At 45.5% G+C, this 25664-nt stretch overlaps 1 protein-coding gene across 4 annotated transcripts in view; it reads left to right on the forward strand.

The window, feature by feature from the left end:
* LOC105485034 (trinucleotide repeat containing adaptor 6A) overlaps nucleotides 1–25664 on the forward strand; it is a 216082-nt gene that overhangs the window by 68876 nt on the left and 121542 nt on the right. The gene's annotated exons all lie outside the window — the stretch shown is intronic.

Genomic DNA, 25664 nt, shown 5'->3' on the forward strand with positions numbered 1-25664 from the left:
CTAATTTTTACATGTCACAAAATAGTATTTTTCTTTTGATTCTTTTTCAGTGATTTAAAATGTAGGGCTGGGCACAGTAGCTCACACCTGTAATCCCAGTGCTTTGGGAAACCAAGGTAGAAGGATCACTTGAGGCCAAGAGTGCAAGACCAGACTGGGCAATATAGTGAGACCCCCCAACTCCACAAAAAATTTAAAAATTGGCTGGGTGAAGTGCCAGATGTCTTTAGTCCCGCTTACTCAGAAGGCTGAGGTGGGAGGATAACCGGAGCCCAGGAGTTCAAGGTTACAGTGAACTGTGATCACATCACTACACTCCAGCCTGGACAACAGAGTGAGATTGTGTCTCTAATAAAAATAAAAACTAAAACCATTTTTAGTTCGAGGCCCATACAAAAGCAGCCAGTGTCAGGCAGGACGGACCCTCTAACAATGCATATGAAACTTCACTTTCTTCTGAACTCACTCTGAGTCAGGCCTGGGAAGACCTTTTAGAGATAAAAGCTACCCTGGCCCCTACGGAATCCAGCTTCTGACACTTGTCTCCATGCTCCTGGGAACTTCAGCCCCTCGGGCCTTCTTGCACTTCTTCCAACAGGCCAAATCCTTCAAACTCAGGGCTTCCAGAGAGTCCTCTCTCTCTCTCTGAACCGGAAGCACCTGCCCATCCACAGGCTGTGTGATCCTGGAATTGTGTTTGTCTTCTTTTCCATGATGCTTCCGGGGCCCAACATAGTGCTTAGCATAGGGCAAGTGCTCAAAAAATGTACAGGAAATTTAACCTCACAACAATCTTTCAAGGTAGTGGCATATACACCAGTGGGGAAACTGAGGCTCAGAAAGACTAACTTACCCAAGGCCATATTGTATTCTTTTTTGGCAGAAAGGGAGAGACAAGGCCTTGCTCTGTTGCCCAGGTTGGAGTGCAGTGGCACCATCTTGGCTCACTGCAACCTCCGCCTCCCGGGCTCAAGTGATCCTACTGCCTCAGCCTCCCAAGTAGCCACACACATGCGTAAGTTCTGGTTGGACTTAACGCCCACAAAGCCAGGTCCAGGAGGTCCTAGTTTTCACTAGAAATGTCAGTGGGCTCTCCTCCAAGGCCTCTCGATATCCTCAGCACCACAATGCCCGGCGAATTTTGTTTATTTTTTGGTAGAAATGAAGTCTCACTTTGTTGCCCAAGCTGGTCTCAAACTCCTGGACTCAAGCGATCTGCCCGCCTTGGCCTCCCAAAGTGCTGGGATTATGGGCGTGAACCACTGTGCCCAGCATATTGTATTCTTCAGCACAATGATCTGTTGCCCAAGTACTCTGAAAATGTCTTAAATTCTGGTGCCAACTATCTGGTGCCCTTGGGCGAGTCACTCCATCTCTCTGTGCCTCAGTTTGCTCATCAGTAAAATGCGTATGATAGTAATAACTAGGTGTTCTCTGTTGAGTTGTTATGAGGATTAAATGAGTTCTAGATCCAAAATGTGTAGAAATGTACCTGACCCAACAACAGTTGTCTATTCAGTTCCCAGCTCTGAAGGAGACAGAGGTCTTAGGTCTGGGCACAAAATGGATTCATCCTTCAGCCCTGGGTTGACACGACCCCTAGAACTCTTTGTGGGCTAGCATTGCCATTCAGCCCTTAGTGCTGAGGATGTCGAGGGGCCTTGGAGGAGAGCTCACTGACATTTCTAGTGAAAACCAGGACCTCTTGGACCTGGCTTCGTGGGGGTTAAGTCCAACCAGAACGTGTTTATTTTCCCCTGTGTCTGGAAGGGCCTCTCTGGTCTCCATGGCAACGTGATTTCCTGTCCTGGTTTTCTCTTGGATGAGATACCTGCTGAATGCAGAGGCGTCTGGGCAAAAGCTTGGGGTGGAGACGGGCTCTGGGGCAGTTCACTTTAACTGCTTCCCCCACGCGAGCTGAGAGGCCGGCCTGGCCGGGGCCCGTGTCACCAGAGCCTTTGTTCACCAAGTCCAGACATCCAATTTAGGATGACATCATGGAATCCAGCCTGGAATCCTTGTTACGCCCCATTTTCTTTCTTCCTTCCTTTCCAAGGGTTTTGTTTCTTCTTGAGGCTGCAGAAACAGAGGCTCACGCACATCCCTAATTTGCTAAGAATATTTCTAAACCCTTCTCATCACAGGCCATCCCCTGTGTCTGGGTGCTTCATAAATAATTATTTACTCATTCTTTCTTTCATTTGTCAGTCATTTGATTCATTCAACAAACATTTGCATAGTAGATTAAGCGCCAAAATGATGCTGGAGCTGAAGAAGCAGAAAACAGATCTGTCTTTTCTCTCAAAGAGCCTCTACTTGGTAAATGGAGACAGGCGTGTAAATAACTAAGCACTACACAATAGGATCGGTGCCGTGACAGAGGTCTCTGCAGGGGTGGTATGACGTCACCATGGGAAGCCTGATCTCTGCTTCCTGCCTGCATTTGGATTCCCCTCCTAAACCCCATGGCCTTAGGTAAATCTTACGCTGAGCCTCAGTATTCTCATCTGTAAAATGGGGGTAACGATGGCACCTACTTGGATGGTTGGGAGTCTGCATTTGGAGTGGGACAGACATTCAGATTTCAGCTCTACCACTTACTAACTCGTGTCCTTGGGCAAGTTACTTATCCTCTCTGTTAAATGGGGACTGTCCTAGTGCCCATTTCACAGAGCTTTTTGAGGTTTAAATAAGTGAATGCATGCACTTAGAACAATGCTTTTAGACTTGCCTGTCTTAACTACCGCTACCTCAAGGAACCCTGTGAGCCCATAGGAGGGAGATACTAGGTCTCCCTGGGGAATTAGAGGATGGGCCCTACCAGAGGAGGCAGCATCTAGATAATTAGCTACTTACATAGCATCCGTTCAATGTCTACATCTCCCCTACTTGAGTGATGATAGAGATCTTGTCTGCCTCCTTTCTCCATCTTATCTCCACCTCCTAGTAAAGCCCAAGCAGGTGGAACTCAATGGATGTGTGGATGATGAATGACTAAAGGATGAATTCTGGCCTCTTTATCATGGCCCTTAAGGTCTTTCACAATTTGGGTAAGATCCTCTTAGTCTAATTTCTGGAAATTCTTCTTGGCCCTACTGCTTTGGGCTCTAATTGTAACAAACCTTAATAAGCCATACATGGCCAGGTAAGTGGCTCATGCCTGTAATCCCAACACTTTGAGAGGCCAAAGCAGGAGGATCTCTTGAGTCCAGAAGTTCAACATCAGCCTGAGCAACATAGTGAGACCCCCCCTCCCATCTCTACAAAAATATTTTAAAAATTAGCCGGGTGTAGTGATGTGCACTTGTAGTCCCAGCTAGTCTAGAGCCTGAGGCAGGAAGATCACTTGAGCCCTGGGGAATCCAGGCTGCAATGAGCTATGGTCATGTTACTACACTCCAGTCTGGGTGATAGAGCGAGAGAAAGAGAAGGAGAAGGAGAGGAAAAGGAAGAAGAGAAAAAGAGGAAGAAGAAGAAGAAGGAGAAGAAAAAGGAGAAGGAGAAGGAGAAAGAGAAGCCTATTTCAACTTTCTTGGACACCCTTCTTTTCTTAGCTAGTAGGTGAAACCCTACTCATTCTTGTATCCATATACTCACATTGTATCAAAATAGCAATTGTGATCATTGAAGGGATGCTGTGCAGGCTTCTACAAGCTACACTGTGAATGAGATGGTGTCCTCTCACCAGGACCCTTTCCACCTCCTCTCCACCCTTCTGGAGCCACTTGAGGCATTGACCCTCACCTCCAGGGAAGCAGGAAAAGTGTGGAGCCTGATAAATAAAACCAATTCTATTTCATCCTCCGTGTCAGCGATTGATTCAGAAATCCAGGCTTAAGTCAATGGCATTTGCCTGGAGATAAAGATTGATTTTAAGACTGGGCAATGACCCAACTAGGTCCAGTGAGGTCCAGAGGGAAGTTGGACAAGGGGCTCCTGATCCTTAAGAGGAAACCTCAAGATGCACACATCTCTCCCCTTCTGGACTTCGCTAAGTGTAGAAGTGAGGCCAGCACTGTGGCTGATTTCTCTCTACCAGCCTAGGAATGCAACCTATATAGGAATGAACCAAGGGAAATGCACCCAGAGCCACTGGGTCAAATGAGACTTGAACTCTACTCAGAATCAGGACTTTGTGGATACAGTGAATTTCCACATTGGTTAAGCCAGTTAGAAGTATGTTTTGGTTAAAAAAAAAAAAAATGTCACGGCCAGGCACAGTGGCTCATGCCTGTAACCCAGCATTTTGGGAGGCCAACGCTGGAGGATCCGTTGATCCCAGGAGTTCGGGACTGTCATGGTCTGTAATCATGTAACTGCACTCTAGCCTGTGCAACAGAGCCAAGACCCTATCTCTAAAAGACAAAATCAACAAACAAAAAAGAAACACAAACAAACAAAAAGCCGGGAACATCCTAACTATGCTAATTGATATAAACGTAACGAACTATCGTAACTGATATAAACGTGGGAATCTGACCTGGACAGAGGGTTGGCATCCAACCACTTGGAGATAACTAACCATCAAGCCGCAACACAGACACAAACAAACAAGCAACATAGGTTCTTCCAGAGAAGAGTGACACGATCAGAGCCAGCGCTTTAGGAAGAGCCCTCTGGTGGCAGCCAGGAAGGTGGACAGGATTTGAGACCGGAGGCTTGGCCATGCAGCAAGAGGATGTCTGATATGGACGTGGATCAAGGACAGATTGAAGAAGACATTTAGGAGTAGAGGCTGAAATCCACACATTGATGAGAGTTCTTCCTCAGACTCCAAATGTTCTTAGTCCATGAAACCACATGACAGGCCTGGAGAAAATTTAGGAATATTCATTCATTCGTTCATTCATTCATTTATTCATTCATTTATCCATTCAGCACATTTTCACCGAGCTCCTATGTGCCGGCACTGGGCTAGCCGCTAGGGATACAGCAATGAACAAGACAGATATAAATTGCTGCCCTTATAGAGTGCACATTTTAGTGAAGGAACAGACAATAAACAAAATGAGTAAGTACACATATAAAGTCAGTTATATGGTGATACATGCTATGAGAAAAAAAGTTTTTTGAGACAGGGCCTCACTCTGTTGCCTAGGCTAAAATGAAGCGGTGCAATCATAGCTCGCTGAAGGCTCGAACCCCTGGGCTCAAGCGATCCTCCTTCCCCAACCTCCCAGTTAGCTAAGACTATAGGCGCCTACCACCATGCCTGGCTAATTTTTAAAAATTTTGTAGAGACTGGGTCTCATTATGTTGCCTAGGCTGGTCTCAAACTCCTAGGCTCAAAGTAAAAAAAATTTTTTTTTTTTTGAGATAGGGTGTCATTCTGTCACCCAGGCTGGAGCACATGGCTCACTGAAGTCTCAAACTCCTGGGCTCAATCAATCTTCTTGTCTCAGCCTCTTGAGTAGCTGAAACTACAGGCACATGCCACCACGCCCAGCTAATTATTGTATTATTTGTAGAGATGGGATCTCTCTATGAGCCTAGGAATGTAACCTATATAGGAATGAACCAAGGGAAATGCACCCAGAGCCACTGGGCCAAATCAGACTTGAACTCTACTCAGAATCAGGACTTTATGGATACAGTGAATTTCCACATTGATTAAGCCAGTTAGAGGTATGTTTTGGTTTAAAAAAAAAATTGCCTCTAAAAATTGCATCTAATGGGATGCCCAGGCTGGTCTCAAACTCCTGGCCTTAAGTGATCCTCCCACCTCAGTCTCCCACAATGCTGAGATTACAGGCATAAGCCACCGTGCCTGGCCAAGAAAAAGAAAAATTTTAATGGAAAATGAATAGGAAATAACAAGGAAGGGTAATTATTTAGCCAGAAGTTCCCAATATATGGTCTTCAAAAGTAGAGTTGTTGTTTTCTTTTTTAATAAAAAGCTTCAAGGGATGGTATCTTTCTGTATTCTATGACAAATCAGATGCACAAAAAGGGTGCCTACTACATGAAAACAAAAAGCATTGTTCCAATCTGTTCACAAGTATTATTTTACTTCATCTCCATTTCATAGATAAAGGAAACAAAAGTCAGTGATGTAAAAAGAAAGTCACCCAAGATGACACACTCCAGCCTGGGTGATAGAGCGAGACTCCATCTCAAACTAAACTAAACTAAACTAAAATAAAATAAAATAAAATAATTTTCTAGCGAGTTAACTTACAATTTAAAATAAAGAATGAGTGAATAGGAGAGGAGCAAGGCAACACCAAGTCACGGTGTCCACAAAGTACACTTGGCTTTGCTTTTCGACCTTTGGGTCTCTAACATGGGGTTTCCATGCTACAGGGTTTCTTTTGTACAAGAAAGAGACAGGGAGTCATTTCTCTGAAATCTGGTTGAGTCGTGGCTCTAAGTAGCAAAGATCTTCACCCTTCTTGGTCTATTTCAGGCCTCCAACAAACCTTAGGGAACCTCTGGAGATTGTAATTTTAAAATACAAAAGGGAGGCCGGGAGTGGTGGCTTGCGCCTGTAATCCCAACAGTTTCGGAGGCTGAGGCGGGTGGATCACTTGAGGCCAGGAGTTCGAAACCAGCCTGGTCAGCATGGTGAAACCCATCTCTAGTAAAACTACAAAAATTAGCTGGGTATGGTGGCAGGCACCTGTAGTCCCAGCTACTTGGGAGGCTGAGGCAAGAGAATCACTTGAACCCGGGAGATGGAGATTGCAGTGAGCTAAGATCGCACTACTGCACTCCAGCCTGGGTGACAGTACGAGCCTCCATCTCAAAAAAATAAAATTAAATTAAATTAAATTAAATTAAATAGAAAAGGGGAGATAAGCAAAATAAAATAGAAAAGAGGCGGCAGTGAGCTGTGACTGTGCCACTGCATTCCCGCCTGGGTGACAGAGCAAGACCCTGTCTTAATTATGTGTGTGTGTGTGTGTGTGTGTGTGTATATATATATATATATATATATATATATGGTTTCATGCTATACATGTAACTCTGAAATTTACACTCTTTGTCTAAGAGGCAGTCAATTCTAGACATCTAACACCTCGCCAGGAGCTGTTCTTAGTGAAAACTACAGGAGGAAAAACAGGTACACTAATATTTATCACAGTTCCTGTAGGCACTAGACACTGCACTAAACTACTTATCACAAATCTCAGAGGTCTCAGATTTGAGCCAAAGTCATATTTACATTCGGGTAAACTGGTAATGTATTCCTGACTGTAGTATACTTAAAATAATAATTTAATAAGTAGAATGATCCTATGAAAAATAATAATAAATACACTCATACTATTAAGATGATGTAGTGAGATATTGACTCATTTTATTTCCAGTGGATTTCCCTCCCTTGCTCTAAGAAGGAAACCAAACTTTGTGTTCTCTCACCAGAAGAGGGTTGCAGTGGCTCACACCTGCAATTCCAGTACTTTGGGAGGCCGAGGTGGGAAGATCGCTTGAGTCCAGGAGTTCAAGACCAGCCTAAGCAAAGTGAGATCCAATCTCTACAAAAAATAAAAAATTAGGCCAGGCGCAGTAGCTCATGCCTGTAATCCCAGCACTTTGGGAGGCCGAGGCAGGCAGATCACTTGAGGTCAGGAGTTCAAGACCAGCCTGGCCAAGATGGTGAAACCCCATCTCCACTAAAAATACAAAAATTAGCCCAGCATGGTGGTACACGCCTGTAATCCCAGCTACTCGGGAGGCTGAGGCAGGAGAATCGTTTGAATCTGGGAGGCAGAAGTTGCAGGGAGCCAAGATAGCACCACTGCACTCCAGCCTGGGCGACAGAGCAAGACTGCATCTCAAAATACATAAACAAATAAAATATAAAAGTATCCAGGCATGGTGTCATGCACCTGTCATCCTAGCTACTCAGGAGACTGAGATGGAAGGATTGATTGAGCCCAGGAGGTCAAGACAAGCCTAGGCAACATGGCAAAACCCCATCTCTACAAAAAATACAAACATTATCTGGATATGGTAGCATGTGCCTATAGTCCTAGCTACTCAGGGGGCTGAGATGGGAAGATCAGTTGAGCCCAGGATGTCGCGGCTGTAGTGAGCCAAGACCGCCACTGCACTCCAGCATGGGTGACAGAGTGGAACCCTATCTCAAAAAAATTTTTTAAAAAGAGGGTTGATTAACATGGAAGAAAGCAGAAGTAACCCCGAAAACAACGCTTATTTCTGGCTTTATTTTTCAACACATTATTGTTCTGGGACATATATGGGGTCATCCCCAAGGACAAGAGGAGAAACACAAGTATCTCAAAGGGAGGAAGGGCAGAGCAGTGACAGCCAGGGGGAGCAGAAGAGTCCCCAGGACTAGAAATGGGCCAGAGACTGGCAGACCCCACAAGAATAGAGGATCCACGTCTCTCCTCTTACAACACCCTGGGAAAGTGACAGTGCTTTAGAGGGAAAGGACCTCATGGCGGACACTTGGTCTCTTGCCTGAGGCTCCCAGCATAGCCAGGCCCCCGTGTCCGACGTTAGCACAATAGCAGCCAAGCCCCCTATTTCCAAAAACCCAACACGTGGACACAATGACCCTAACTGCAGTGATCCAAGTATAAGACTAGTGAGCCTTGCTGGGCGCGGTGGCTCACGCTTGTAATCCCAGCACTTTGGGAGGCCGAGGCGGGTGAATCACGAGGTCAGGAGATCGACACCATCCTGACTAACATGATGAAACCTTGTCTCTACTAAAAATACAAAAAATTAGCTGGGTGTGGCAGCATGTGCCTGTAGTCCCAGCTACTCAGGAGGCTGAGGCAGGAGAATCGCTTGAACCTGGGAGGCAGAGTTGCAGTGAGCCGAGATCACGCCACTGCACCACTCCAGCTTGGGTGACAGAGCAAGACTCCGTCTCAAAAAAAAAAGAAAAAAAGGCTAGTGAGCCAAAGGAAGCCCAGTCAGGAGGGGAGGATCACTTGAGGCCAGGAGCTCGAGATCAGCCTGGGCAACGCAGGAAGACCCTAGCTCTACAAAAATGTAAAAATTAGCTGGGTGTGGTGCTGTGCACCTATAACCCCAGCTACATGGGAGGCTGAGGCAGGAGGATCATTTGAGCCCAGGAGGTCAAGCCTGCAGTGAGCTATGATCACACCACTGCACTCCAGCCTGAGCGACAGAGCGAGACCCTCTTAAAACAAATTTGGAATAATTGTGAGCCATCTCTGGGCCACTGCCCTCTGATGGCTGAGCTGAAACTTTCTCCAGACCTGTTGGGCTGTTGGGGCCCCTCAGCTTTAATTTGTTTCAGAAAACCCACATCGGATAATGTGACATTGCTCGCTGGCACTGGAGTGTACTGAGTGGGCCCTGTGCTAAGTTCTTCATGTGCACCATCTCATTTAATCCCATAATAAAGGTGTTTCTGTTTTCCTCCTCTTGTAGCTGAAGAAACAGAAACTCTGGGAAGTGAGGTCAGGCAGTGAGCCAGTGGTGAAAGGAAATTGTACTCCAAGGGTATGTGATACTGATTGAAGGGTGTGTATAAAATCATCCCAAGTTATGATGGCTACCTGTGTCAGCTATGGTGCTTTCCAGCTGCAAGTCACAGAAGCCCAGTGCACAAAAGCCCAGAAGCTTTTATGTTTTTACTTTGTATACATACATACACACACACACACACACACACACACACACACACACACACACACACACATATATATATATATTTTGAGACAGAGTCTCACTCTGTCACCCAGGCTGGAGTGCAGTAGCGGGACCTCAGCTCACTGCAACCTCCGCCTCCCGGGTTCAAGTGATTCTCCTGCCTCAGCATCCTGAATAGCTGGGATTACAGGCGCGTGCCACCACGCCTGGCTAATTTTTGTACTTTTAGTAGAGATAGGGTTTCACCATGTTGGTCAGGCTGGTCTCGAACTCCTGACCTCGTGATCTGCCCGCCTCGGCCTCTCAAAGTGCTGGGGTTACAGGCGTGAGCCACCCCGCCTGGCCTTCCAAAAGCTTTTACAGCTGTGGCCGTGTTTGTGGACATTCAGCATGGAAAAGCAAGTCTGTTTCACGGGTGTTTCAAGCAAAACACGGGGTTGCGTCTTTTCAGCCCTGATGGTCGATTTGGCCACGTCACCATCCCTGAACCAATCACTAGTTGCCTAGGGAGAAGGAGTGCACTGACTGGCTCATCCTCAGTTCTAGGCTCAACCCCCTCGAGCAGGGAATTAATCGGATTCTCCCCAGCATTTGGCCGAGATTCTGTCCCTCAAGATAGGATTACTACATTATTGACTCAAGAAGGGAACAGCTAATGATGATGGGGAGAAAAAAATTCCACTGCTCTTTTTATGTGGTTGAAAGTATGAGGGCCAGGCGCGGTGGCTCGCGCCTGTAATCCCAGCACTTTGGGAGGCCGACGTGGTTGGATCACGAGGTCAGGAAATCGAGACCATCCTGGCTAACACAGTGAAACCTCGTCTCTACTGAAAATACAAAAAATTAGCCAGAGGTGGTGGCGGCACCTGTAATCCCAGCTACTCGGGAGGCTGACGCAGAGTAACGTGAACCCAGGAGGCGGAGCTTGCAGTGAGCCAAGATCACGCCACTGCACTCCAGCCTGGGCAACAGAGCGAGACTCCGTCTCAAAAAAAAAAAGAGAAAAGAAAGTATGAGAACTCCCTGGAAAAGAATTCGTGCTAAAAGGTGCTTGTTCAACTCAAAGACAATGGGTCAGAAATGAGGGGTGGCCAGGCAAGGTGACTTACCCCTGTAATCCCAGTACATTGGGAGGCTAAGGTGGGAGGATTGTTTAAGGCCAGGAGTTTGCTACCAGCCTAGGCAACATAGTGAGACTGTCTCTACAAAAATTTTAAAAATTAGCCACGCATGGTAGCTCATACCTGTGGTTCCAGCTACTCAGAAGGCTGAGGTGGGAGGATTGCTTGAGACTAGGAGGTCAAGGCTGCAGAGAGCTACGATTGCAGCACTGCAGTACAGCCTCGGTAACACAGCGAGACCCTGTCTCAAAAAAAAAGAGGGAAAGGGAAGGAAAGGAAGGGAAGGGGGAGGGGGAGGAGAAAGGAAGGGAAGGGGGAGGGGGAGGAGAAAGGAAGGGAAGGGGGAGGGGAAGAGAGGGAAGGGGGTGGGGAGGGGGGAAGGGAAGAGGGGAGGGGTAGGGAGGGAGGGAAGAAAGAAGGGCTTTCTTTTTTGTTTGTTTGTTTTTTTTTTTTTGAGACGAAGTCTTGCTCTGTCGCTCAGGCTGGAGTGCAGTGGCCGGATCTCGGCTCACTGCAAGCTCTGCCTCCCGGGTTTATGCCATTCTCCTGCCTCAGCCTCCCGAGTAGCTGGGACTACAGGCGCCCGCCACCTCGCCCGGCTAGTTTTTTGTATTTTTTAGTAGAGACGGGGTTTCACCGTGTTCGCCAGGATGGTCTCGATCTCCTGACCTCGTGATCCGCCCGTCTCGGCCTCCCAAAGTGCTGGGATTACAGGCTTGAGCCACCGCGCCCGGCCAAGAAGGGCTTTCATATTAGAAGGGCACACTCAGAACTGGCTCTTCCCTTTAGCCATTCCCCTTCTTTTTGCCTTGGTCATGGATGTGATGACCGGAGCCGAAGCAGCCATTTTGTGGCCCAGAATATCACAGAGACACAAGAACTGATAGCATTAAAATGCTGACACCAGCTAGATAGGAGAGATGAGTTCTGTTGTTCCACAGCACTAATGAGTGAATGTGGTTCACCGTAGCTTATTGTATATTTTCAGAAAGCTAGGATTTTGAATGTTCACAACACTGAGGCATGATAGTTTGAGGTGATGAATATGCTAATTTGATCATTGCACATTGTATACACATATTGAAATATCACTGTCTTCTATAAATATGTACAACTATTACATGTCAACTAAAAATAAAAGGAAAAAATGCTGAAGCAATGACAGAAAACTACCTATGTCTGGGTATCTTTTGATATCTTTCTGTCTAATCCTCTTCTGAATCGTTGTATCTCTTGTGTCTCTCTTCACCTCGGTACAAAGATTGGTGAGAAAAGCAAATTTTTACTGTTTAGGTCTTTGTTAAGTAAAAATGTAGGCCAGGCACAGTGGCTCACACCTGTAATCCCAGCACTTTGGGAGGCCAAGGTGGGCAGACCATTTGAGGCCAGGAGTTCGAGACCAGCCTGGCCAACATGGTAAAACTCTGTCTCTACTAAAAATACAAAAATTTGCTAGGCATGGTGGCATGCACCTGTAGTCCCAGCTACTTGGGAGGCTGAGGTGGAATGATCACTTAAGCCCAGGAGGTGAAGGTTGCAGTGAGCCAAGATTGCACCACTGTACTCCAGCCTGGGCGGCAGCGCGAGACCCTGTCTCAAAAACAAGTAAAAATATGGTCCATAAACATTCAACATCAGCATTACCTAGGAGCTTATTAGAAATACAGAATGGGGCGGGGCATGGTGACTCACGCCTGTAATCCCAGCACTTTGGGAGCCCGAGGTAGGCAGATCACAAGGTCAAGAGATCGAGACTATCCTGGCCAACATGGTGAAACCCTGTCTCTACTAAAAATACAAAAATTAGCTGGGTGTGGTGGCAGGCACCTGTAATCCCAGCTATTCGGGAGGCTGAGGCAGGAGAATCGCTTGAACCCGGGAGGCAGAGGTTACAGTGAGCCGAGATCGTGCCACTGCACTCCAGCCTGGTGACAGAGCGAGACTCTGTCTCAAAAAAAAATGCAGGCCAGGCACTGTGGTTCATGCCCATAATCCCAGCACTCTGAGGGGCTGAAGCAGGAGGACTACTTGAGCCCAGAAGTTTGAGACCAGCCTGGGCAATATAGTGAGACCCCGACTCTACAAAAAAATTTAAAAAGAAAACAAAAAATGCAGAATCTCAGGCCTGCCCCAGATTCCAAATCAGAATCTACAAGGTCCTGAATGGATTCACAAGCACATTCACGTGGAAGAAGCGGTGGTTTGGGTATTATAGGAGTGTGGTTGAATGCAGTCCAAGCAATATACATAGGCTACCTGAACTCCCCAAGATTGGATTAAATGCCATTTGAGGCACCAGCAGTGGCGGGAAATGATCATAGGCAGTTGGAGTGAGAGGCAAGGAACACGGCACAGTAGCCAGGAAGACTGGTATGTGGTGCACTTGGAGATATACTAAACGCCCGTACATTCTTTACTGTGTTCCAGGCACCATTACCAGCCCTGTGCAAATATTAGCACATTTAGTCTCTTTGGCAGCCTTAGGAATCATTTCACAGGTGCATAAACTGAGGCCTGGATAGAGTAAGTCACAAAGCTGGTAAGTGCCGAGCCAAGATTGAAACCCATGCGATCTATTTCCAGAGCCTGTGCTCCCTTCCCGGAGGTTTCCGCAGGGTCTTTGGGGAAGTGTTTTTGTTTTTGTTTTTGTTGTTCTGTTTTTTGTTTTGTTTTGTTTTTTTGAGTCAGAGTCTCGCTCTGTTGCCAGGCGCAGTGGCGTGATCTCAGCTCATTGCAACCTCTGCCTGCTGGGTTCAAACGATTCTGCCTCAGCCTCCCAAGTAGCTGGAATTATGGGCATGCGCCATCACACCTGGCTACTTTTGTATTTTTAGTAGCGATGGGGTTTCACTATCTTGGCCAGGCTGGTCTCGAACTCCCGACCTCAAGTGATCTGCCCACCTTGGCCTCCCAAAGTGCTGGGATTACAGGGGTGAGCCACCACTCCTGGCCCTTTGGGGAGAATTTTAAGGGAGCTGAAGAACCTACAGAGAGGAACTGAGTTGATAACCGTTTCACGTTTGTTTTTTACCCACCTAGTCCGTGTGATTTGGGAAGCATGGGTTAAACATTCATTATCTCATTTAATCTTCAAAACTTCATTCCATCAAATCATATCTGTTGAGCACCAGTGTGTATGTGCCATGAACTGGGGATACACTGATGAACTAGGTCCTACTCGTGCCTCCACAGACTTAGTGAGGAGAGCGACAGGCAAAGAATTCTCACGTGGTATGAAAGTGGGCAGCTATGGGAGCCCAGAAGAGAGACAATCAATCCAGGAGGACTTCCAGGAGGAAGAAAGAGCCAGACGAGACCCAAAGGATGACTAGGAGATAGTCAGGCAAAGCTGGGTTGAGTAAAATGTGCTCTTAGACCAGGCACGATGTCTCACACCTGTAATCCCAGCAGTTTGGGAGGCCAAGGTGGGAGAATTGCTTGAGGCCAGGAGTGCCAGACAAGCCCGGGCAACATAGTGAGATCCCGTTTCTACAAAAAATTTTAAAAATGGGCTGGGCACGGTGGAGTGCACCTGTCATCCCAGATACTTGGGAGGCTGAGGTGGAAGAATCACCTGAGGCTAGGATTCCAAGGCTGCAGTGAGCTGTGATTGCACCACTGCACTCCAGCCCAGGCAACAGAATGGAATCCTGTCTCTATCAAAAAAAAAAAAAAAAAAAGCTTCTGAGAAGATAACAAATACAAAAGCCCAGAGATGGACAAGACAGCACTGAGCTGAAGGGCCACAGATAACATTTCTTCAACAGTCAACCCTGAGGAGTTGAGGGGTAAGAATTATTAATTTCCATTTTACAGATGTGGACACTGAAGCTCTAAGAGGCTCAGCAATGTGCCAAGTGCTAGTGTTCACAGCAAATGAGTAGAAGAGACAGGCTTTCAATCTAGCTCTGATGCCAAAGGCTATGTTCCTTCCACCACGTTTGATCTGGTAATACCTCGGATCAAAATGTGCCCCAGAGGCTGGTTGAGGTGACTCATACCTGTCATCTTAGCACTTTGGGAAACTGAGATGGGAGGATCACTCAAAGGCCAGGAGTTCGAGACCAGCCTGGGCAACATAGTGAGACTCTGTGTCTGAATTTCTTTTTCTTTTTCTTTTTCTTTTTTTTCTTGAGACAGAGTCTCACTCTGCACTCTGGAGTGCAGTGGTATAATCTTGGCTCACTGCAATCTCTGCTTCCCGAGTTCCAGCGATTCTCGTGCCTCAGCTTCCCAAGTAGCTGGGACTACAGACGCATGCCACCATGCCCAGCTAATTTGTGTATTTTTAGTAGAGACAGGTTTCACCATGTTGACCAGGCTGGTCTTGAACTCCTAACCTCAGATGAGCCTCCCCCCTCAATCTCTCAAAGTTTTGGGATTATAGGCATGAGCCACCGTGCCCAGCCTATGTCTGAATATTAAATAAATAAGTAAATGGTGCTCCATGGGGTTCCCTCATACTCTTCTCTTTCTCTTGCTGCACCCCTGAACCCTAATGACCTATGGATCTTTGGGGTAGAGGTGCCATATTGGCTGTGCTCAGTAACTAGGCTCAAAATGCCTGACAGCTGTGCCTGTCTGGCTGTCTTAGCCAGTGAGATGCTGTCCTTAGGCAATAGCCTACCTGTGTGTTTCAGCCCATCCGTGGCCCCTCACCTGTAGACGTTCTCCACTAGCTAACAGGTTGAACATCTTTTCTCTCGCTTCTTTATAGCAAACCACCGGTCCCCTGCCACCCCTTGTTCTGCCATGCCCACCACGTGGTCTGACGCATTCACAGACAGGTTTCTCTCGCTCTTTGGATTTGTCTGTCACTGACCCAATGCAATGAGGCTGCCAAATGTGCTCTGGTTATCCCAGGCTGAATTAATGAAAATATAGGGCCCAGAACTGGGGAGGTGGACTTGGGTCAGTCCTCACCAGGGAAGAACATTCAGTTCTGGGAGGAAGGGTGCCAAAAGGCAGTTAAGTTCAGAGGCAATTATCCAGAAAGCACGAGGCTCAAAGCCAAAATGTATGAGTAACATTGAAAGAATTGGGGTTATGTGGACTGAAGCAGAGATGACTCAGGCGGAGACTGTTCCCAAATGAGGCTGCAGGAGACTGCAGGAGGAGCTTCAGGAGCTGGGGCTCACTGCCACTCAGAATTCACTCCTCTACTGGCATCTGGTTCTTCAATGCTCCCAAGCCTCTCTGAGTCTGAGTTCCCTCTCCCACCCAACTTACTTTTTTTTTTTTTTTTTTTTTTTTTGAGACAGTCTCGCTCTGTCGCTCAGGCTGGAGTACATTGGCCACGATCTCAGCTCACTACAACCTCCACCTTCTGGGTTCAAGTGATTCTCCTGCCTCAGCGTCCCGAGTAGCTGGGACTACAGGCGCATCCCACTATGACCAGCTAATTTTTGTATTTTTAATAGAGATGGGGTTTCACCGTGTTGGTCAGGCTAGTCTGGAACTCCTGACCTCAGGCGATCTGCCCGTCTCAGCCTCCCAAAGTACTGGGATTCCAGGCGTGAGCCACAGTGCCCAGCCACTTACTAACTTTTCTAACCTCCTGGTTTCTGAAACGCATGGCCCTGCTACCCCTTCTGTCCTTTTCACAAGTGATTCTGCCTCTTTCCTCAGCAAATTGAGACCAGTAAGAAAAATATTCTCTGCACCATCCATTAATTGGTATCTGAACCCATCTTTTCCTCCTTCCTTCTGGTCTTATGGAAGAGAGACTGGACTCCTTCCAAGGTTAATTCTTCCACATGGACTTTGGAGTCCATCCATCAACTTTGTTCCTATTTCTTCCACATCTCGCACTCCTATTAAGAAGCCCAAGTCTTTCCTATAGTAAAAAAAAACCAACAAGCCTCTCAAAAACCCCACTGATTGCCTCTACTATATGCAGGGACCACGTGTCTTCTCTTTCACATTTCACATGTAAACTCTTTTTTTTTTTTTTTTTTTTTTTTGAGGCAGGGTCTCGCTCTGTCACCCAGGCTGGAGTGCAGTGGCACAATCTTTCCTCACTGCAGCCTCTGCCTCTGGCACTCAAGTGATCTTCCCAGCTCAGCCTCCCAAGTAGCTGGGACTTCAGGCGCGTGCCACCATGCCCAGCTAATTTTTGTATTTATTGTAGAGATGAGATCTTGCCATGTTGCCTAGGCTTGTCTTGCACTCCTGGGCTAAAGCAAGTCACTCACTTCAGCCTCCCAAAGTGCTAGGATTATAGGCATGAGCCACCATGCCTGGCTCTATCAAATCTTCAAACCTTATCATAGTATACCAATGCTATTTAAGCTATTGCAGATTAGATTGGACCATATGAAATTGTCGTTTTTTCAGTAACAGCTTTTTTGAGACATAATTCACATACCCTACAATTCACACACTTAAAGTATACAATTTGGCTGGGCACAGTGGCATCTCTTGAAACCAGGAGTTCGAGGCTACAGTGAGCAATGATCATCCCACTGTACTTTAGCCCGGGTGACAGAGCAAGATACTAACTCTAAAAAAATAAAGCATACAATTCAATGGTGTTTAATACATTCACAGAGTTGTGCAACCATCACCACAATCAATTCTAGAATATTTTAGTCATCCCCTAAAAAGCCCACATTCTTTTTTTTTTTTTTTTTTTTTTTGAGACGGAGTCTCGCTTTGTCGCCCAGGCTGGAGTGCAGTGGTGCGATCTCAGCTCACTGCAAGCTCCGCCTTCCGGGTTCACACCATCCTCCTGCCTCAGCCTCCAGAGTAGCTGGGACTACAGGCATGCACCACCACGCCCGGCTAATTTTTTGTATTTTTTAGTACAGATGGGGTTTTACCGTGTTAGCCAGGATGGTCTCGATCTCCTGACCTCATGATCCACCTGTCTCGGCCTCCCAAAGTGCTGGGATTACAGGCGTGAGCCACGGCGCCCGGCAAAGCCCACATTCTTTAACTATCACCCCCATCTCCAGATCACTCACTCCCGGCCCTCAGCAACCACTAATCTACTTCCTCTCTCTGTGGATTTACCTATTCTAGACATTTCATATAAATGGAATGACATTATATGTTGTTCTTTGTGTCTGGTTTCTTTCACTTACCATAATGTTTTCAAGGGTCATCCATGTCATAGCATGTATCAGTATTCAACTCCTTTTTATGCCAAATATTAGTCCATTGAATGGATGTGCTAAATTTCGTTAGCTAGATATGGTGGTGCACATCTGTAGTCCGCTACTCAGGAGGCTGAGGTAAGAGGATCACTTGAGCCCAGGAGGTTGAGACCAGCCTAGGCAACATAGTAAGATCCCATCTCAAAAAATAAATTAATATATAAAAACAAACATCATCTCTGGAGAGACAATTCCAATGAAAAAATAAATTTTATTTATACCTTCATTCATTGATGGACATTTGAGTTACTTCTACTTTTTCACTATTATGAATAAAACTGTTATAAACATTTATATGCAAGTTTTTGTGTGGATATATGCTTTCATTTCTCTTGAGTGTACACCTAGATTTAGAGTTGGGGGGTCATATGTAAATTCTATGTTTAAAAAATTTTTTGACCGGGCGTGGTGGCTCACACCTGTAATCCCAGCACTTTGGGAGGCCAAGGGGAGATCACCTGAGGTCAGGAGTTCAAGACCAGCCTGGGCATCATGGCGAAACCCCACCTCTATAAAAGACAGAAAGATCAACTGGGCGTGGTGATGCATACTTATAGTCCCAGCTACTTGGGAGTCTGAGGCAGGAGGATCACTTGAGCCCAGGAGATCAAACCTGCAGTGAAATGTGTTCACACCACTGGACCCAGACTGAGTGACAGCATGACACCTTGTATCCAAAAAAAAAAAAAATTTTTTTTGAAGACAGAATCTCACTCTGTTGCCCAGGCTGGAGTGCAGTGGCAGAATCTCAGCTCACTGTAACCTTCGCCTCCTGGGTTCAAGCAATTCTCCTCAGTCTCCAGCTACTCAGTCTCCAAGTAGCTGGGATTACAGATGTGCACCACCGCACCTGGCTAATTTTTGTATTTGGTGGACACTGGTTGGTGGGAGGGAGGGCATTGCATGTGTGTATTCATATTTTTTAACAAAAATTGTGACATTATTCTGTGGAACAAATGCAGTGAAATAAAATGCTTTTGAAAATTATATCATTAAGGCCGGGCATGGTGACTCACGCCTGTAATCCAGCACTTCGGGAGGCCAAGGTGGGCAGATCACCTGAGGTCAGCCTGGCCAACATGGTAAAACCCCATCTCTACTAAAAATACAAAAAGTAGCTGGGTGTGGTGGTACACACCTGTAATCCCAGCTACTCAGGAGGCTGAGGCAGGAGAATCGCTTGAACCTGGGAGGTGGAGGTTGCACTGAGCCGAGAGCACACCAGAGCACTCCAGCCTGGGTGACAGAACAAGACTCCGTCTCAAAAAAAGAAAGAAAGAAAAAGAAAATTATGACATTAAGTGAATACAAGGGGCTATATTATTTATGTACTCACTTTTGTAGCAAACCCCCCAGCTGTGCACTTTTCTGGGTGCATGTAATACTTTCACAAGCAAATAAATACCTTTATTTAAAACAATAATAACAGAAAATCTCAGCACACTAGGGCACGGTGGTTCACACCTGTCCCAGCACTTTAGGAGGCTGAGGCAAGAGGATCACTTGAGGCCAGGAGTTTAAGACCAGCATGGGCAACATAACGAGACCCCGTCTCTCTACAAAAAAATGTAAAATGAACTTAAATTTTTTTTAATTTTTAAAAAGCTTAGCACCAGTGGAGTCATTCTAGAAAGGTGATGCTAATGATTAGTACTTATATAGCATTTACTATGAACCAAGCACTGTTCAAAACACCTTATTTACATGTATTCACTTAAATCCAGCAACAACCCTTAGAGTTAGATGCTATTATTAATTTTGTTTTACAGAGGAAGCAACCAAGCCACAGAGAGGCCAAGAAACTTGCCCAGATCACACAGTTAATGCATGGCACATCTAGAATTTCTAGAGTCTAGAACCAGCCAGGATGGCCTCTCAAACTCTATCTTATACAGACTATCTATTGACATTCAGTGAATTTTTTTTCTGTCACCCAGGCTGGAGTGCAGTGGCATGATCTCAGCTCACTGCAGCCTCCAATTCCCGGGTTCCAGTGATTCTCCTGCCTCAGCCTCCCAAGTGGCTGGGATTACAGGCACATGCCACCACGCCCAACTAATTTTTGTATTTTTAGTAGAGATGGGGTTTCGCCATGTTGGCCAGGCTGGTCTCGAACTCCCGACCTCTGGTGATCCGCCCACCTCGGCCTCCCAAAGTGCTGGGATTATAGGCATGAGTCACCACACCCAGTCTTAGGTGAATTCTGAATACTGGTTAAATGAGAATAACTACATGACCTTTCTTACAGACTACAAGAATATTTAACAAAATTCAGTATCCAGTACCGATATGATAAAAACATATTTAAGTTAAAAAACAGTGTCTTATTTAATGTTGCACACTAGAAGCATTTTCCATTAAAGTCAGGAACAAAGTAAGAGCAATAATATTTCCGCTGTTATTTAATATTATTCTAGGTATATAAAGATAAAAAATATGAATTTTAAGAATTACAAAGTGGAGACAACATAATGACTATTTGCAGGTAATATGATTGCATATCTAGCCAATCCAAGAGTACTCCTGGAAAGTCTCGTAAATAATGAGTTAAGTCAATAACGTAGTTGGTTACACAATCAACAGCACTTCTCTGTTTCAGGAAAAAAGCTAGGAAACAAAATGGAAGAAAACCTTATACTTAAAATAGCACCAACGCCCACACTTACGACATCAGCAACAAAACAAAAACGTAGGAAAATGAAAGAAGAAATAAATGAAAATACACACTTTGTTCATCAATTAGAAGATTTCATGATGTAAAGATGCATATTCTCCCTAAATTAAACTTAACCTTTAATTTTAGATCAATAAAAATACATAATGAGGTTTTTTTGGAAGTAGACTCATTGAGTCTAAAGTTCAAATGGAAAAATAAACAAGCGAGGCTAGCCAGGAAAATTTTGAAAAAGGAAAGTAATAAAAAAAGAATTAACTCTCCTAGGCATTGAAGCACATTATAAAGCTACATTTATATTTTCAAAAGTTTGGTACTTGGCCAGGCACGGTGGCTCACGCCTGTAATCCCAGCACTTTGGGAGGCTGAGGTGGGTGGATCACGAGGTCATGAGGTCGAGACCATCCTGGCCAACACGGTGAAATCCCATCTCTACTAAAAATACAAAAAATTAGCCGGGCGTGGTGGCAGGTGCCTGTAGTCCCAGCTACTCGGGAGGCTGAGGCAGGAGAATGGCGTGAACCTGGGAGGCGGAGCTTGCAGTGAGCTGACATCGCGTTACTGCACTCCAGCCTGGGCGACAGAGCGAGACTCCGTCTCAAAAAAAAAAAAAAAAAAAGTTTGGTACTTGTGCATGAAAAGAAAAGCAGATTAATGAAGCAGACTAGAATCTAGAAATAGACCCAAATACATTTGAGAAGCTACTAAATGGTCAGAGAGAAAAAAATAAAATTAGGCAGTGCAGTAATTGCTGTTAGAGTAGTTGGCTACAGCTGGATGCCTACCTAATTCCTTACACCAGATAAATTCCAGACAGATAAACAATTTATTTTTTTATTTATTTACTTATTTTTATTTATTTATTTTTAGACAAGGTTACTCTGTCACCCAGGCTGGAGTGCAGTAGCATGATCTCAACTCATTGCAATCTTTGTCTCCAGGGTGCAAGCCTCACCCTGCTGAGTAGGTAGGACCACAGGTGCATGCCACCCACTTGGCTAATTTTTGTATATAATTTTGTTAATTTTTAGTAGAGACAGGGTTTCAACATGTTGGCCAGGCAGGTCTTGAACTCCTGACCTCATGTGATCCACCTGCTTTGGCCTCCCAAAGTGCTAGGATTACAGGTATGTGCCACCACCGCACCTGGCCAGATAAACAATTTAAATGTAAATAAATAAAACAGGATGAAAGGGGAACATGAACGCGCGCGCGCGCGCACGCACACACACACACACACACACACATCTTAAATAAAAGAAAATCTTTCTAAGCAAGACACAAAACTCAGATGCTAAAAAGAAAAAATTGGCTACATAAGATTAGAAATAGCTGCACAGTATAAAAATACCATAAGCTAAATTAAAATGTAGGTAACAAGCTAGGAGAAATGTTTTTATGATTCATCCAACAGGCGAAGAATAAATGTTCTTAATATACAAAGAGCTCTTATAATTAAAAAGAAAAAATATGAATAGTTTTTAAATTGGTTAAAGAATGATGTAGCTCACAAAAAAACCAAATATAAATTGCTCATAAATACATAAAAACACACAAAAAATTTCTCAACCTTACTAGTGACTAAAGACATACAAATTAAAGTGAGATAATAAGTTGGCAAAGAGAGTGTTAAATAATAGCCACAATGGGCCCACACAGTGGCTTTCGCCTGTAATCCCAGCACTCTGAGAGGCCAAGGTGGGTAGATGGCTTGAGGCCAGGAGTTCGAGACCAGCCTGGCCAACATGACGAAACCTTTTCTCTACAAAAAAATACAAAAATTAGCCCAGCATAGTGACACGTGCTACTATGTCACCATAGTGACATAGCTACTCAGGAGATGAAAACTGACATGCTCTTTGTTTTTGTTTGTTTTTTGGGGTTTTGGGTTCCTGTAACTTTTTTCAACAGTTTTTGGGGTACAGGTGGTTTTTGGTTACACAGATGAGTTCTTTAATGGTGAATTCTGCAACTTTGGTGCACCCGTCACCCTAGCAGTGTGCAGTGTACACAGTCCCCAATATGTAGTCTTTTATCTCTCACCCACCTTCCAACCTCCCCCTTCGAGTCCCCACGGTCCATTATATGGCTCTATATGTTTTTGCATCCTCATAGCTTAGCTCCCATTTATAATTGAGAACATACAGTATTTGGTTTTCCATTTCTGACTTTCTTCACTTAGAATAATGGCCTTCAGTTCCACCCAAGTTGCTGCAAAAGACAGTATTTTGTTTCTCTTCATGGCTCAGTAGTATTCCATGATACCCATATGCCATATTTTCTTTATCCACTCATTGGTCAGTGGGCACTTAGGTTAGTTCCATATCCTTGCAACTGTGAATTGTGCTGCAATAAGCATAAGCGTGTATGTGTCGGCTGGGCACACCTGTAATCCCAGCACTTTGGGAGGCTGAGGCGGGCGATCACCTGAGGTCAGGAGTTCGAGACCAGCCTGACCAACATGGAGAAACCCCATCTCTACTAAAAATATAACGATTAGCCGGGCATGGTGGTGCATGCCTGTAATCCCAGCTACTCGGGAGGCTGAGGCAGGAGAATGGCTTGAACCTGGAAGGTGGAGGTTGCAGTGAGCCGAGATTGCACCATTGCACTCCAGCCTGGGCAAGAAGAGCGAAACTCTGTCTCAAAAAAAAAAAAAAAAAAAAAAAAAAAAACAGTGTGCGTGTGTCTTTTTCATATAATGACTTCTTTTCCTTTGGGTGGATATCCGGTATTGAGATTGCTGGATTAAATGGTCAATCTGCTTTTACTTCTAATTTAAGGAATCGCCATACTGTTTTCCATTGTGGTTTTACTAATTTACATTCTCACCAGCAGTGACGCACTCTATTTGAAAGGCAAATTAACATTTTTAATCATATTTTAAAATGTTCATTGAGTTTCAGGTCAAGGTTAAGTGAGGAAAAATAAATAAAATGTTTATGTTGGCCGGGTCTGGTGGCTCACACTGTACTCTTAGCACTTTGGGAGGCTGAGGCAGGCGGATCACTTAGAGGCCAGGAGTTCCAGTCCAGCCTGGGCAACATAGAAAGACCCCATCTCTACCAAAAATACAAAAATTAGCTGGACATGGTGGCACAAGCCTGTAGTCCCTGCTATGCGGGAGGCGGAGGCAGGAGGATCACTTAAACACAGGAGGTTGAGCCTGCAGTGAGCTATGATTGCACTGTTGCACACCAGCCTGGACAATAGAGCGAGACCTTGTCTCAAAAAAAAAAAAGTTTATATTCTTTGACCCAGCTATTCCACTTCTATGAATCTCTGCCACAGGTGTCTTAAATACATGAACAAAGGCATACATTTTTTTTTTTAAATTGTAAATATGCTGGGTGTGGTGGCTCACACCTGTAATCCCAGCACTTTGGGAGTCCGAGGCAGGCAGACCACCTAAGGTCAGGGGTTCAAGACCAGCTTGACCAATATGGAAAAACCCTGTCTCTACTAAAAATACAAAATTAGCCGGGTGCAGTATCGCATGCCTGTAATCCCAGCTACTCGGGAGGCTGAGTCAAGAGAATCGCTTGAACCGAGGAGGTGGAGGTTGCAGTGAGCCAAGATCGCGACATTGCACTCCAGCCTGGGTAACAAGAGCGAAACTTTGTCTCGAAAAAAAAAAAAAATTGTAAACACAAACTAACAAGAAAGTTCAAAGCACAGAAAAAAATAACTTTTTTCCTCGAAAAAAAAAAAAATTGTAAACACAAACTAACAAGAAAGTTCAAAGCACAGAAAAAAATAACTTTTTTCCTCAACAAAATAATAGCTCGTTGTCGGCTAGGCAAGGCATGGTAGCTCACACCTGTAGTCCCAGCACTTTGGGAGGCTGAGGCAGGAGGATCACTGGAGCCCAGGAGTTCAAGACCAGCCTGGCAACATAGAAAGGTGCCGTCCCTAATAGAAAAATTGGGCCAGGCGCGGTGGCTCAAGCCTGTAATCCCAGCACTTTGGGAGGCCGAGGCGGGCGGATCACGAGGTCAGGAGATCGAGACCATCCTGGCTAACACGGTGAAATCCCGTCTCTACTAAAAAATACAAAAAACTAGCCGGGCGAGGTGGCGGGCACCTGCAGTCCCAGCTACTCGGGAGGTTGAGGCAGGAGAATGGCGTAAACCTGGGAGGCGGAGCTTGCAGTGAGCTGAGATCTGGCCACTGCACTCCAGCCTGGGTGACAGAGCGAGACTCTGTCTCAAAAAAAAAAAAAGAAAAAAAAAGAAAAATTGGCTAGATATCGTGGTGCACGCCTGTAGTCCTGCAGTGTAGTTTGTGTGAGATTTCTTCATCTTTGACAGGAATGGCACAGGGCTAATGCTAATGCTGTGCTCTTCTTATTGCGTCCTACTAAGCAGTGCTAGATTTCACTTGTTTTAGTCCTGATGACATTCGCTTTGATCACTCATTAAGGTGGTATCTGTTTTTCCCTTTTAATTTGGAAGCATTTGTGGGAGGTGTTTTGAAATTACATAAATATTTTTGTTTCTCATCAAACTTTTTTTTTTTTTTTTGAGATGAAGTCTCACTCTGTCGCCCAGGCTGGTGCAATCTCAGTTCACCACAACCTCCGCCTCCCGGGTTCAAGAGATTCTCATGCCTCAGCCTGCCGAGTAGCTGAGATTACAGGCGCCCACCACCATGCCCGGCTAATTTTTTTCGGCTAATTTTTTTCTTTTTCTTTGACGGAGTCTCGCTCTGCCACCAAGGCTGGAGTGTAGTGGTGTGATCTCGGCTCACTGCAACCTCCACCTCCCGGGTTCAAGGGATTCTCCTGCCTTAGCCTCCCGAGTAGCTGGGACTACAGGCATGTGTCACCACACCCAGCTAATTGTTTGTATTTTTAGTAGAGACTGGGTTTCACTGTGTTAGCCAGGATGGTCTCAATCTCCTGACCTCGTGATCCTGCCTGCCTCGGCCTCCCAAACTGCTGGGATTACAGGCACAAGCCACTGCACAAGGCCAAATTTTTGTATTTTTAGTAGAGGTAGGGTTTCACCTGGTTGGCCAGGCTGGTCTCGAACTCCTGACCTCAAATGATCCCCACGCCTCGGCCTCCCAAATTACTGGGATTACAGGCGTGAGCCACCTCACCTGGCCCTCATC

The sequence above is a fragment of the Macaca nemestrina genome, chromosome 18, assembly GCF_043159975.1.
Source record: "Macaca nemestrina isolate mMacNem1 chromosome 18, mMacNem.hap1, whole genome shotgun sequence".
Classification (NCBI taxonomy): domain Eukaryota; kingdom Metazoa; phylum Chordata; class Mammalia; order Primates; family Cercopithecidae; genus Macaca; species Macaca nemestrina.